Raw genomic sequence first — 13,848 nt, forward strand, 5'->3', positions numbered from 1 at the left:
ACCCCCAACCCCCCCCCACCGCCCCCCCACCCCCCACCACACCCCCCCACCCCCCCCACCCCCGAGAATACCTCCTTCCAATTTACTCCTCTAATTTGCTGCCTTCTGTCTTCATATTTCCCCTCACTCCATATAAACTCTTTCCGAACTTGCCTGATCCTCTCTTTTTCCAATGCAAGCATAAAGGAGATAGAGTTATGATCGCTATCCCCAAGATGCTCTCCCACTGACACCTGTCCAGGTTCATTGGTCAGTATCAGATCAAGTACAGCCTCTCCTCTTGTAGGCTTGTCCACTTGCTGTGTCAGGAAACCCTCCCGAACACACTTAACGAACTCCTCCCCATCCAATCCCCTTAACCTGGGGATATTCCAATCTATGTTTGGGAAATTAAATTCTCCCATCACAACAACTCTGCTATTATTGCAACTCTCCAAGATCTGTTTCCCTATCTGCTCCTCCACCTCCCTGCTCCTATTGGGCGGCCTATAGAAAACTCCCAGCAAAGTGATCGACCCCTTCCCACTCCGAACTTCCATCCACAGAGACTCTGTAGACAATCCGTCCACAGCATACACCTTCTCTACAGCTGTGACTCTATCCTTGATCAGCAGTGCCACTCCACCCCCTCTCTTGCCTCCCTTCCTTTCCTTCCTGAAACATCTGAATCCCGGCACCTGGACTATCCTGTCCCTGAGACATCCAAGTCTCCGTAATGGCCACCACATCACACTTCCAGGCATTGATCCATGCTCTGAGCCCATCCCCTTTATTCACTATACTCCTGGCATTAAAGTAAACACATCTCGATCCTTTGGTCTGAGCTCTCTCCTTCTCTATCCCCCGTCCATCCTCCCTCTTGCACTGTCTATAACCGTTCTCTATTTGCGAGCTAACTTCCTCGCTCCCAGTCACCTCGTCTCGATCCCCTCCCCCCAACCTATCTAGTTTAAACTCTCCCCAGTGGCCTTAGCCAACCTTTCCGCCAGGATACTGTTCCCACTGGGATTCAAGTGCGACCCGTTTTGTGTGTACAGGTCACACCTGCCCCTAAAGAGGTCCCAATGGTCCAGGAACCTGAATCCCTGCCCCCTGCTACAGTCCCTCAGCCACACATTCAACCTCCACCTCACTCCATTCCTGCCCTCACCCTCCCGTTGCACAGGCAGCAATCCTGAGATTACTACCTTTGCTTTCTTCCTTCTCAACAGTCTCCCTATTTCCCTATACTCTCTTTTCATGACCCCTTCCCCCTTCCTTCCCACATCAGCGGTACCAATGTGTACCGCTACCTCTGGCTCCTCTCCCTCCCCCCTCAGGATTTCTGGGAGTCGACCAGCGACATCCTGAATCCCAGCCCCAGTGAGACAGACCACCATCCGAGACTCTCGCCTGCCTCCGCAAAAACGCGAATGTTTATTTCTTCAGATTTATGGATATAATTTATTGCCATAACTGAAGGATTCTCCCCATTAACTGTGCCCTTTCGTCTCGTTTATCAGCATGTTTTGCATTACAGCAAAGCACCTTCCTTTGACCGGTACACCACTTTTCCTTGACAATACCTCATCATTTCGTTAGTTTTACAGTGAGGGCATAAGGAATTTGCAGACATGAGCTATTCAGCTCTTTGAGCTCGCTACTCAATTCAGCCAGATCTTGGATAACCTGTTAATTTATCACAATTTTCCTTTACCATCCCTCTATCTCTTGGTGAATTTATTTTCTAAATGTTTATCGATTTCTGTCTTGGACGTTTTCAATGACGGAACTCTCTGTGGCCGAGAATGGCACAGAGTCGTAACCCAAAATCCGTTCCTAAATCAGTCAGTTTCTGAGACTGTGTCTCTGGGATCTCGACTGCCAGCTAGCAGAGACCTCTTGACTCCACATATCTTGTTGAAACTCTCAGAGAATGTTGTATGCTTGACATAGAACGCCTCTTTTTTTCTGAACTCCAGATAATGAAGTCCCAATACCTTTAATCGCCTCTACATGACAGAATACATTTTCTGAATCTCGTTCTACAACGTCTTTGGCAAGTATTTTATTTTCAATGGCTAAGGAGTTGAAAACTGCCCACAATACTCCAGCTGCATTCTCAGCATTAATTCCTGGAGGCAGCAAGGGTACCAGAGGACCGGAAAATAGCTAATGTAACCGCTGTTTAAGAAGGGATGGAGACAGCAGACAGAAAATTATAGGCCGGTTAGCCTGACTTTGGTCATTGGCAACATTTTAGAGCCCCTTACGGTGAGATCGCAGAGTACTTGGAAATGCAAGATAAAGTAGGACTGAATCAGCAAGGGGAGGTCATGTCTGACAAATCTGTTAGAGTTCTTTGAGGAGGTAACAAAGAAGTTAGATAAATGAGAGCCAGTGGAAGTCATTTACTTAGATTTCCAGAAGGCCTTTGACAAGGTGCCACACAGGAGTCTGTTCAATAATTAAAGTGCCCATGGTGTTAAGGGTAGGATCCTGGCATGGATAAAGGATTGGTTGACTGGCAGAAGGCAGAGAGTGGGGATAAAGGGGTCTTTCTCAGGATAGTAGCTGGTGACTAGTGGTGTGCCTCAGGGGTTAGTGCTGGGACCACAACTTTCACAATATGCATTAACGATTTGGAAGAAGGAACTAAAGGCACTGTTGCTAAGTTACCAGATGATACAAAGATATGTAGAGGCACAGGTAGCATTGAGGGAGCAGGGGGGCTGCAGATGGACTTGGACAGGTTAGGGGAGTGGGCAAAGAAGTGGCAGATGGAATACAATGTAGAGAAGTGTGAGATTATGCACTTTGGAAGGAGGAATGAAGGCATAGAATATTTTCTAAATGGGAAAATGCTTAGGAAATCAGAAACACGAAGGGACTTGGGAGTCATTGTTCAAAATTCTCTTAAGGCTAACATGCAGGTTCAGTCGGCAGTTAGGAAGGCAAATGCAATGTTAGCATTCATGTCGAGAGGCCTGGAATACAAGAACAGGGATGTACTTCTGAGGTTGCATAAGGCTCTGATGAGACCCCATTTGGAGTATAGTGAGCAGTTTTGGGCCGCATATCTAATGAAGAATGTGCTGGCCTTGGAAAGGGTCCAGAGGAAGTTCACAAGAATGATCCCTGAAATGAAGAGCTTATTGTATGAGGAACAGTTGAGGACTCTGGGTATATACTCCTTGGACTTTAGAAGGATGAGTGGGGATCTTATTGAAATTTACAGGATACAGGGAGGCCTGGATAGACTGGATGTGGAGAGTATGTTTCCACTAGTAGGAAAAACTAGAACGAGAGGGCACAACCTCAGGCTAAAGAGACAATCCTTTAAAACAGAGATGAGGAAGAAACTCTTCAGCCAGAGAGTGGCGAATCTGTGGAACTCCTTGCCGCAGAAGGCTGTGGAGGCTAGATAATTGAGTTCCTTTAAGAGAGAGATACATAAGTTCTTGATTAATGAGGGGATCAGGGTTTATGGGGAAAAGGCAGGAGAATGCGGATGAGATAACAAATCAGCCATGATTGAATGGCGGAGCAGACATGATGTGCCGAGTGGCCTCATTCTGCTGCTATGTCTTATGGTCTTATGGTGTGTCATACCACTAGCATTTTGGAATGTGGGTATATTGACTTGAGTTTGCATTTGAACTTCTGATGAGTTATTACACTGCTACCGCTGTTTAAAACACAATCTCCCCTGCGTTTTTTGCATTCACAATGTCGAACTTCCACAAATGCTTTACTGGTTGAAATTATTCAACCATTATTTTTTTTTGGCTGTATTTAAATGGTGAATTTATTATTAACAGGCGTCGATGTATAACAGTAATATAAGGAATGTAATAAACAGCCATTTTCTGAACGATTCTTCAATCACAAAGACGATCATTGTGTTTCTTCTCACAGACTCTAACAGGCAATGATTCAAACCAGCTCTTATTTTCCATATTTGATTCTCGCGGTTCTGCTGAACACTCGGGTTTCTTCTGTTCCTAACACCCAAAAGTTTCTGGACGGTTCCCATTCATTGCTGCTTGCACAGCTTCAGTATCATTCGCAACACTTCTAATACTGAAGCAATCCTTGTCAAATTCTAACAAGACCCGCACCATATCCAGGCTTGCGCTGACAAGTAGCATTGTGGCATTGTAGCAGGCTGGAATAGCCACAACTTTCTTTTTTTATTGATTTCTTGAGTATGGACATCGCTGCATAGAACAGAATATATTTTCCATCCCCATTTGTCCCTATGCTGGTGAGATGTTTTCTTAAACCGCTGCAGTCTTTGAGGTGTTGTTTTACGACAGAGCTGCTGGGAGAGCATCCCAAGATTTTGACCCAACAGCAGTCAACAAAAGACGAAACAATTACAAGACACATTGGTGAGTGGCTTGGGAGGGGAGAATGTCCACGCTGTGGTTTTCTCAGGTATCTGCTGCTCTTGTCATTTTAGTGTCAGAGATCGTGGATATGCAAGGTATTGCCTCAGGAACCTTGATGAATTCCTGCACTGAATCTTGAAGATTGTACTCACGGCTGACATTATTTATCGGTGATGGAGAGACTAAATGTTTGTGGAACTGGTAGCAATCAAGCGGGCTGCATTGTCCCAGATGTTATCAAACATATTGAGTGTTATTGGAGCTACACTCATCCAGACAGATGGAGAGTGTTACATTGAACTCCATACTTGTGCGTTGCAGATCGTGGCCAGGAGTCAGGAGGTGAATTACTCCACTCAGGATTTCCAGCCTTTGAACTGCTCTGATAGCCACAACATTTTTATGGCTATTACAGTTCAGTCCCTGCTCAATGTTATCCTGCGGGATGTTGACAGTGGGACCTTCAATGATGTCCTTTCGGAAAGGGAATCTCTTGCCATTTCCTGGTCCGGCCTATATGAGACTCCAGAGCCACAGCAATGTGGCTCTCAAGTGCCCTCAGGCATCAACGGATGGACAATGAATGCTGGCCAGCCAGCGCCGCTCATATTCCACGAATGAACAAATCAAAAAATGACATTGTTCAATTTACTTTTCACGAATGAACGTTGTGATGTCATTGCTCTGTCAACAAGAATCATTACTGTACCCGCAGGAACAGTGTCTCTAGCGGGAGGAATTGGGTACAAAACAGTGTCACGCACACATATCAGTCCAAATAATGCAAAACTGATCATTTGCACTGGTGTCACTTTATTAACTTTGGCTCTTCAATCTCACATACAAACGCAGGTTTGCACTTTTCTCAGTCTTTCTCTCCCTTTTTCCCTCTTCTGCAGCAAACCTGGTGGCGATTGTGATCCTGTCCCTCGGAAGGTGTGGCCCTTTCAGGTGCATCATTCGATACCTGGTGTCCATGGCAATAGCGGATTTCTTGGTCATTATCACGGGCATAATCTTGAACAGGATTGCGGGCATTTACTTTTCGGTCAGTTTGCTGTCCATCACACCACTGTTCAGTCTCCGTGCCATTCTCAATTCATTCATTTTGGGAACGTCTGCCTGGTTAACAGTTGCTTTTACTCTTGATCGATTTGTGGCTATTTGTTGCCACAAGCTGAAAATGAAATAGTGAACCGAGAAGACGGCGACTTATGTAAAAGAACGGTTTTAATAGTGAACTGTTTGAAATCTTCATTAATATATTTTATATATGAACCTTTGTACACAATTATCAATACCCCCTTGTTCTGCAGCATAAAAACAATATTTTATGCCTCCCCTGCTTGGGTCACATACGACCTGATCCTCCACATTTTGATACCTTGCATCGCATTCACTCTTATTTTATTGCTCAATGTTCAGATAGCCAGACATATCCATGTGGCAAATCGAGCCCGCAGGAGACTCCGGGCCCAGGGCAATGGAGAGAATCAGAGTGACCAGAGATGGAGAACCGGAGAAAGTCCATTGGTCTACTCTTCGCCATCTCGGGCAGCTTCATTTTCTTCTGGATTTGGTTTCTAATAGCATGTCTGTATGTCCGCATTGCCAGAGTTGCGTCTTTCTCCGGTTCTAATTTCACTGAATTATATTATATTCTGGAGGAAATCGGAATAATGCTACAGCTGTTGAGTTCTTGCAATAACCCATTTATTTATGCAGGGATACAGAGTAAATTCAGGGAGGAGTTTTGCAATGCGTTGAGATATCTCTGGAATATCATTGTAAATCTTATTAAACAATGAAAGTTAATTTGAGTTTAATTCCGCTCTATATCAGCTTCCAGAAACACTTGTTTTCTGCCGATGATGTGCCAGGCCCTATCCAGTTCCACAGTCCCTGATGTCATGTAGAATTTTGACAACTGTACTTGAGAAAGAGAACCTGATTCACCATGCGCTGAATATTATTTCCATATTTATTTGAAGTCTTTACCATATTTCACTGTTGACGTGATTTATCTCGTGAAGATAATATTGCCATCAAAATTAAGACAGCCACAATAACTGTTCATCATTTTCGATTGGACTAACCTCATATTCTGATAAATGAGTCGTTGTAGTCCTTTCTGTATCAATCTCTATGCAGTGGTTCCACACTGTTAGAAATTGAAGGTCCTGATGTTTCGAGAGCAGCCTCACCGCACGGGGGACCCGAATTCGATTCATGCCTTGGGAGGTTGTGTGCATTTTGCACATTGTCCTCGTGTCCGCGTGGGTTTCCTGTGGGTCTTCCGGTTTCTTACCACAGTCCAAAGATGTGCAGATTAGGCGGATTGGCCATGGTAAATTGTCCGTTGACGTCCCAATATGTGTAGGTTAGGGGCATAAGCGGAGTAAATAAATGGGTTTACAGGGGTAGGTGTTGAGCGTGAGCCTGGATAAAGATATACTGCCGGAGAGTTTTTGCAGACTTTGATTTGATTAGATTTGATTGATTTATTATTGTCACATGTATTAGCATACAGTGAAAGGCATCGTTTCTTGCGCGCCATACAGACAAAGCATGCCATTCATAAAGAAGGAAACGAGAGAGTGAAGAATGTAGTGTTACAGTTATAGCTAGCGTGTAGAGAAAGATGACCTTAATGCAGGGTATGTCCATTCAAAGGTCTGCTGGCAGCAGGGAACAAGCTGTTCTTGTGTCCGTTGGCACCTGACATCATACTTTTGTTCATTTTTCCCGACGAACGAAGATGGAAGAGCGAATGTCGAGGGTGCAACGTTTCCTTAATTATGCTGGCTGCTTTGCCGAGGCAGCGGGAAGTGTAGACAGAATCAATGGGTGGGAGGTTGTTTTGCATGATGGACTGGACCATTCACGACCTTTTGTATTTCCTTGCGGTCTTGGGCAGAGCAGGACCCATACCAAACTGTGATACAACCAGAAAGAATGCTTTCTATGGTGCACGTGTAAAAGATGGCGAGAGTCGTCGCCGACATTCAAAATTTTCTTAGTCTTCAGAGAAAGTAGAGGCATTGGTGGGCTTTCTTAACCATACTGTCGGCATGGGGGAATGAAGACTTAATGGATCGAAAGGTCTCCTTCTGCACCCTGGGGATTCTTTGATTCTATCATGTGTCATTGGAAAATTTTCAGAATCCAATTGGCATTTCGAAAATCAAATGCAAAACATTAATGCCGGCATTGTTTTATGAACGGTAAATCATGTTGGACTAATTTGCTTGAATTCAACTGTGCTCCAAATTTCCAATGCCCTCGCTCACTTTGGCTGTATTTGATTCATAGTTCCTTCCTTCTTAAATCGAAACACCTGAATTTGGACAGGGCCCATGAGTATCACTCTCACCTTTGACAGTGATGTGAACTGGGTCACACAGATCCGAGGATAGTTTTCTCCCGATCGCATCTGCTTCATGCCGACAAGTATAACTTCGTCCTCCCCTGTGATCGATACTCCTGATGTGAAGGTGACAGAATGGACCCCTTCAGCGACAGACTGCTCATCTGAGTACTTCACTTCTCCTTCTCTGTATAAGTAAAATGTGACTTCAGGACTCCCTTGGGGGCTGGTACAGTTACATCTGACTTCTCTACCCTGAACAACGGTACTATAATCCACTGATATCTTTGGTTTGAGGAGATCTGTAATTGGAAATCAAGAAGTGGTCACAATTAATTCAAAATTCAATACTAGTTTATTTTTGTGAAGCAAAATATTAAAACCTATAGGTGTCAGTAGGGCAATAATTGCGAATGAAAATTACACAAAGTTAGGAAGTACACTGGGCATTTGACGTGCTTGTAAACAAACATCGGGAGCAGATTTCCTTACATTCTTATTATAGACAGTGTAGATTAGCATTAACCGAGGGAGGAGTGCAGAGGAGCATTTATTTGTAACAATGTGGAGAAATAATACCAAATCACATGTCCAATTGCAAATAAGGTGCCGAAAGAGAGGAACTTGGGGTGTGTGTACACAAATCTTTGATGCTGGGAAAGGGATGTGAGAATATTGGCAAGGGTTTTGTCAATAAATTATCTGACCTGCGATAAAACAGTATGATTTTTGTTGCAGAGGGAGAAGATGCTGGGATTGATTGAGTCAGGGCCCAAACTGTCAGGGGAAATTTCATGGATATATTCAAAATAACGAAAACTCTTTTAAAACTAGTAAATGGAGAATAATGGTTTTCAGTGGCATAAACTTTGGTAACTTTGACATGGAAATTGTAAAATGTGAAGAACCAGAATTAAAAGTATTCTTGTTCATTTTTTATGATGCAAACTGTATTGAATGGAATGGAAGTTGAAGCTAGTTCTTCAGTAACTTTTGCAATGGGATTTTTCGAACCACTTGCAGCCAAACACGCTGCAGAAATTTTGGGCTGAAGCTTAAGAGTGAGACCAGGTGGTTAGCTCCGACACAAATGTGGCACCTTCACGATGGAGGGAATAGGTCATTTCTATGTTGGGTTGCTCTCTCGGTTCAGCATTAATGATGATGCTGCCATTCATTTGTCAAAGTGTGTTCAAAAGTTATCAGTACCCACAAATATACAGCTCTGATCTAATTTCGGTAAATATTAAATAGCATTAACTGTTGAAACTTTGTTGACCTTTCTGAAAACGTGATGGGTGTTAAACAGACATCGCTGCCTCCCTTCACTCACCTGCTACAGTGACAATCACAGACTCACTGAGTTGAGATACTAACTGCCTCCCATTGACAAAGGTTACATATGTCCATCGATACCGCCCTCCTTGGTCAGTCCCGCTCACAGTGCATGCTCTGGAGTGATCCATCATAATAATTTGATCCGAGTCGAGCTGCTGATTTTCTCTGTAAAAGAAGATTTGACCAGGATTCTCCCTGTTCCTTGTGCAGCGAATGGTGCCCATCTCTCCCTCTAAATAAACACCGGTATGTAGATGGAGATATATCCGGGGCTGTGTGAGCTGATCTGTGAGGGTACAATATTGACATATTGGTTTTCATATAGACTGAAATTATCGTTACCCAGCAACTGCTTTGCTGTTTTAAATGTGGAATGCTGGCAGGGAGAGTTCTGATTGGAGGGCAAATAGGAATTGTTTGACAGAATGATACTTCAGTTTCAGAGCCAACACATCTCAGGGATGCACATCTGGAAATCAAGAATATGTTTTACCTGTAATACCCCATCGAATAAGGGTGAGACCACACGTCGAGAGCAGTGCAAAATACTGATCTCCGCATTAAATTAATTATCACGAGGATTGCGAGCATCCATTTTGGCAATTTGATGTGAGAACTGAAAGTGTGTAAAATCAGGAAAGATCAAACAGGCCAAGAGACCTTTCTCTTGGAAAGATAAGGCTGAGCGGGGACCTGATGAATATTTGAACGTTATTACATAACATTCCTGAGGGCAATATTTCTACCAGAGAGCGAAACCAGCAAAAAGCTTCAAGGGTGAGGAGATGGGTACATGATCGTGCATCACCAGGAGACTGATTCTCAATAATCAAAGGGGGCGAAGAGTGGGGAGGATGTGTCACTCAATGCCAATGGGAATGTGTAGAGACAAATGAAAAGGTGAGTGGCGATGGAGGGTAGATATGTCACTGGGATGACCAGAAGTTAGAGTCAGAGAATCATACAGTGCAGAAGGAGGTCATTCGGCCCATCCAGTCTGCACCGACCACAACACCACCCACGCCCTATCCCCATCATCCCATGCATTTGCCCTAACTCGTCCCTCTGACATTAAGTGGCAATTTAGCATGGCCAATCCACCTAACACGCACATGTTTGGACTGTGGGAGGAAACTGGAGCACCCTGAGCACCCGAGCAAAAAGCGCAAACTCCACAGGGACAGTGACCCAAACCAGGAATCGAACCTGGAATCCTGGCATTGTGAGGTAGCAGTGCGAACCACTGCGCCACCACGTCACCACTATTTTGCTGCATGCACAAGTAGGAAAGAGATGGCTACATTGACTTGAGTGTTAGTGCACACATGATTGGGTGAACTTATCTCTTTCCATCCCATGTTGTGTGGAATGGGTCCGGGGGCACAGTGTATGTGTCTAAGTGAAAGGGCGGCACGGTAGCACAGTGGTTAGCACTGCTGCTTCACAGCTCCAGGGTCCCGGGTTCGATTCACGGCTCGGGTCACTGTCTGTGTGGAGTTTGCACATTCTCCTCGTGTCTGCGTGGGTTTCCTCTGGGTGCTCCGGTTTCCTCCCACAGTCCAAAGATGTGCGGGTTAGGTTGATTGGCCAGGTTAAAATTGCCCCTGAGATTCGTGGGTTAGAGGGATTAGCGGGTAAATATGTGGGGGTAGGGCCTGGGTGGGATTGTGCTCGGTGCTGACTCGATGGGCCGAATGGCCTCCTTCTGCACTGGAGGGTTTCTATGAAAGTTTCTGTCGTCTTGTAAATTCAAAATCTTATTTTTCTGTAATTCTGTCCACTTTCTGCACAGCAAATTCACTGCATCCCTTTGTTACAGAGACCAAATTGGCAGCTGAGCACAGACAATTATTGAGATAGCCAAAATCTCTTACAGTAAAATAAATCTTGATCTCTGCAAAAAAGTGAAAAAAAGTCAGAGTTGTTACACAGATATTAACAATGTATGTTCCCCTTCACCCACCGACAATAGTGACAGACACAGTCTCACTGAGCAAGGAATCCAACCGCCGACCATGGACCCAGGCTTCATATTTACATTGGTACTGTCCTCCTTGGTTTACATTGGTCACAGTGAATGTTCCAATGTTGCCCTTTGTGATGATTTGACTGGAGACCAGCATTCTGTCCCCGCTAGAAAAGGCGAAGCTTCTTCCGGTAGAATCTTTTTGACCATCTCATGTAATGGTGACCCTCTCTCCTACAACATTCATTCGAATGATGAACTGATATCACTGGAGGTTGTTGGCAGGACTGTTGCAGAATACATTGAAAGAATAATTAGCATTGATCTGTGATTTGGGGGTACTGCAGCTGGCGGACGATTCATTACCATCCATTGTCCACTACGGAGGACAATTTCACTCGGACAGCTTTGCAGGCCATGAGCTGTCATTATAGGGTAGCACGGTAGCCCAGTGGTTAGCACTCCCCCTAATCAGCGCCAGGGACCCGGGTTCGATTCCTGGCTTGGGTCACTGCCTGTGTGGAGTTTGCACGCTCTCCCTGTGTCTTCGAGGGTTTCCTCAGGGTGTTCCAGTTTTCTTCCACAGTACAAAGATATGGATGTTAGGTGCATTGGCCATGCTAACTTTCTCCGTGGTGTCAGAGGGGACTAGCTAGGGTAACTGCATCGGCCTATGACGATAGGGTCTGGGTGGGACTGTGGTTGGTGCAGACTCGATGAGCCGAATGGCCTGCTTCTTCACCTTCGGGTTCTAGGAATTATATTGGAAGTTTTGGAGTGAAACATTTTGGAACTTCCCGACTACCGACTCATGCTGCCTGTTTCACTTCTCTTTGAGATAATTTCCCGCTGTGGCACTGTCTGCTCATAAACACAGGAGAAAAATTATGACCCAATGACCAATGAGTGACTGATGGTAAATGTGACCCTGGATTTCTCTGAGTCAGATGTTTCTGTTTTGATTGGTTGATTTTGTCCTCCTCAGTACCAATAGAAACTGCTCCCTGAATATGAGACGGTGCTTCAAAAGTCATATTCATCAATTTCACTGCCTGTGTGGAGTTTGCGCGTTCTCCCTGTGTCTTCGAGTGTTTCCTCTGGGTGCTCCAGTTTTCTTCCAAAAATACTTTATCTGGATGGTTAACAGGTACTGTCAGGTTGGCGGCGGAATCTGAAATGTTAGTAAGGAAACAGTTGAATATTTAACACACTGTGACAAACAGGGGTAAATGTAACCCTACATTTCGAGTGGGAACTCACTGATATGTGTTTGTGCATCAGTTTTATCCACAATTCACCGCCCCTCCTTCACCGCCTTCCTCCCACACACCGCACCACCGCCCCCCAACCCCCGCCCCAAGAACGCATTCAAATTCCTGCCTGCCATTCTTTCCAATTCAATCAACGGGTGAGCATTCTGACATTGTTACTCTTCACATTTTTCCGGATTCCCGGCAATATCTGTGACAATTATAGCCCACAAATCCTTAAGATGTTGGTTTAGGGTGTGAAAGAACGAGCGTAGATAATACAGCAACAAAGGTAGAAAGTTGGAACTTAATCGATCTCAGACAGGGAGACATCTTCAATCAAAAGGGAATACTGAACGTTGCCAAGAAAAGGTGATTTTATGGCAATTTTAGGGGTTTAACAGGGTTGATAGTCTGAACATGATTCCATTAGCCTGCAAGGTACCACCATAAAATGACAAGTGACTAATCTTTTCAAATCAGTATAGAGTGTATGGGAATTACGACAGGGCTGTGGGAGCAGTCATAACGATGCTTCCCATAGGGTTGTTGATGATAGGAATCGCAGAAACGCACTTCGGGAGTGGGTAGCTAGAACGAAGAGGTAGAAGGTGTTGGAACTATATGGGGATATGAGGACAGAAAGTCAGGCTGGATGAGGTATTTTCCCAGCCGATATGGCGACCGTTCTCTTTCTATGCTGGGAACATTTCACTGCAAAAGTTTCACTATAAAGCTATAACATACCAATACAGATCTGGTGGGCTGAAGGGCCAGTTCTTGTGCTGAAAAATTCTTTTTTTCTTTACCTGGGATATCTATACATTGAAACACGAAAGTACTAATTTAAAGCACTCAAACGTCTTGTGCAACCACATTACCAATCACTGTTCCTCTTCACTCACCTACTATAGTGAGAGTCAGTGTGTCAGTGAATGGGGACTCCAACCACGGACTGCGGACTGAGGTTTTATATTTACATTGGTACTACCCTCCTTGGTTTGCATTGGTCACAGTGAATGTTCCAATGCTGTCCTTGGATTTGCCTGGAATCCAGCACTCTGTCCCCTCTGTAAAAGGAGAAACTTCTCTCGGGAGAATGTGTGGGAACAGCGCAGATAATGATGACCCTCTCTTCTAAAACATACACTCATTGGATTGATCAAGTGATATCACTAGAACTATAGGCTGATCTGTTGTAGTATAAATAGAAATAATAATTAACATTCATGTGTGATTTGTGTGCTGTATTTTGTTGCAAAAAAGAAATAATATGTGCTCCTATAAATAGCAGACGATTCATTCCCATCCAATTTCCACTCCCGAGAATCGATTCCACTCCAACATGTTTCCATGCCATGAGCTGTCATTGAATGTTATCGGAAGTTTTGGACTGAAACGTTTTGAAGCTTTCGCACTACCTTCACCCGAACTTTTTCCACTTCTCTCTGAGATTATCTCCCGCTGTGGCACCGTCTTTTTATAAGTATTGGAGAATAACTCTGACCCGATGCCCAATGAGTTTTTGATGGTAAATATGACTCTGGTTTGCCC

Source organism: Mustelus asterias, chromosome 30, assembly GCF_964213995.1.
Source record: "Mustelus asterias chromosome 30, sMusAst1.hap1.1, whole genome shotgun sequence".
Taxonomy (NCBI): domain Eukaryota; kingdom Metazoa; phylum Chordata; class Chondrichthyes; order Carcharhiniformes; family Triakidae; genus Mustelus; species Mustelus asterias.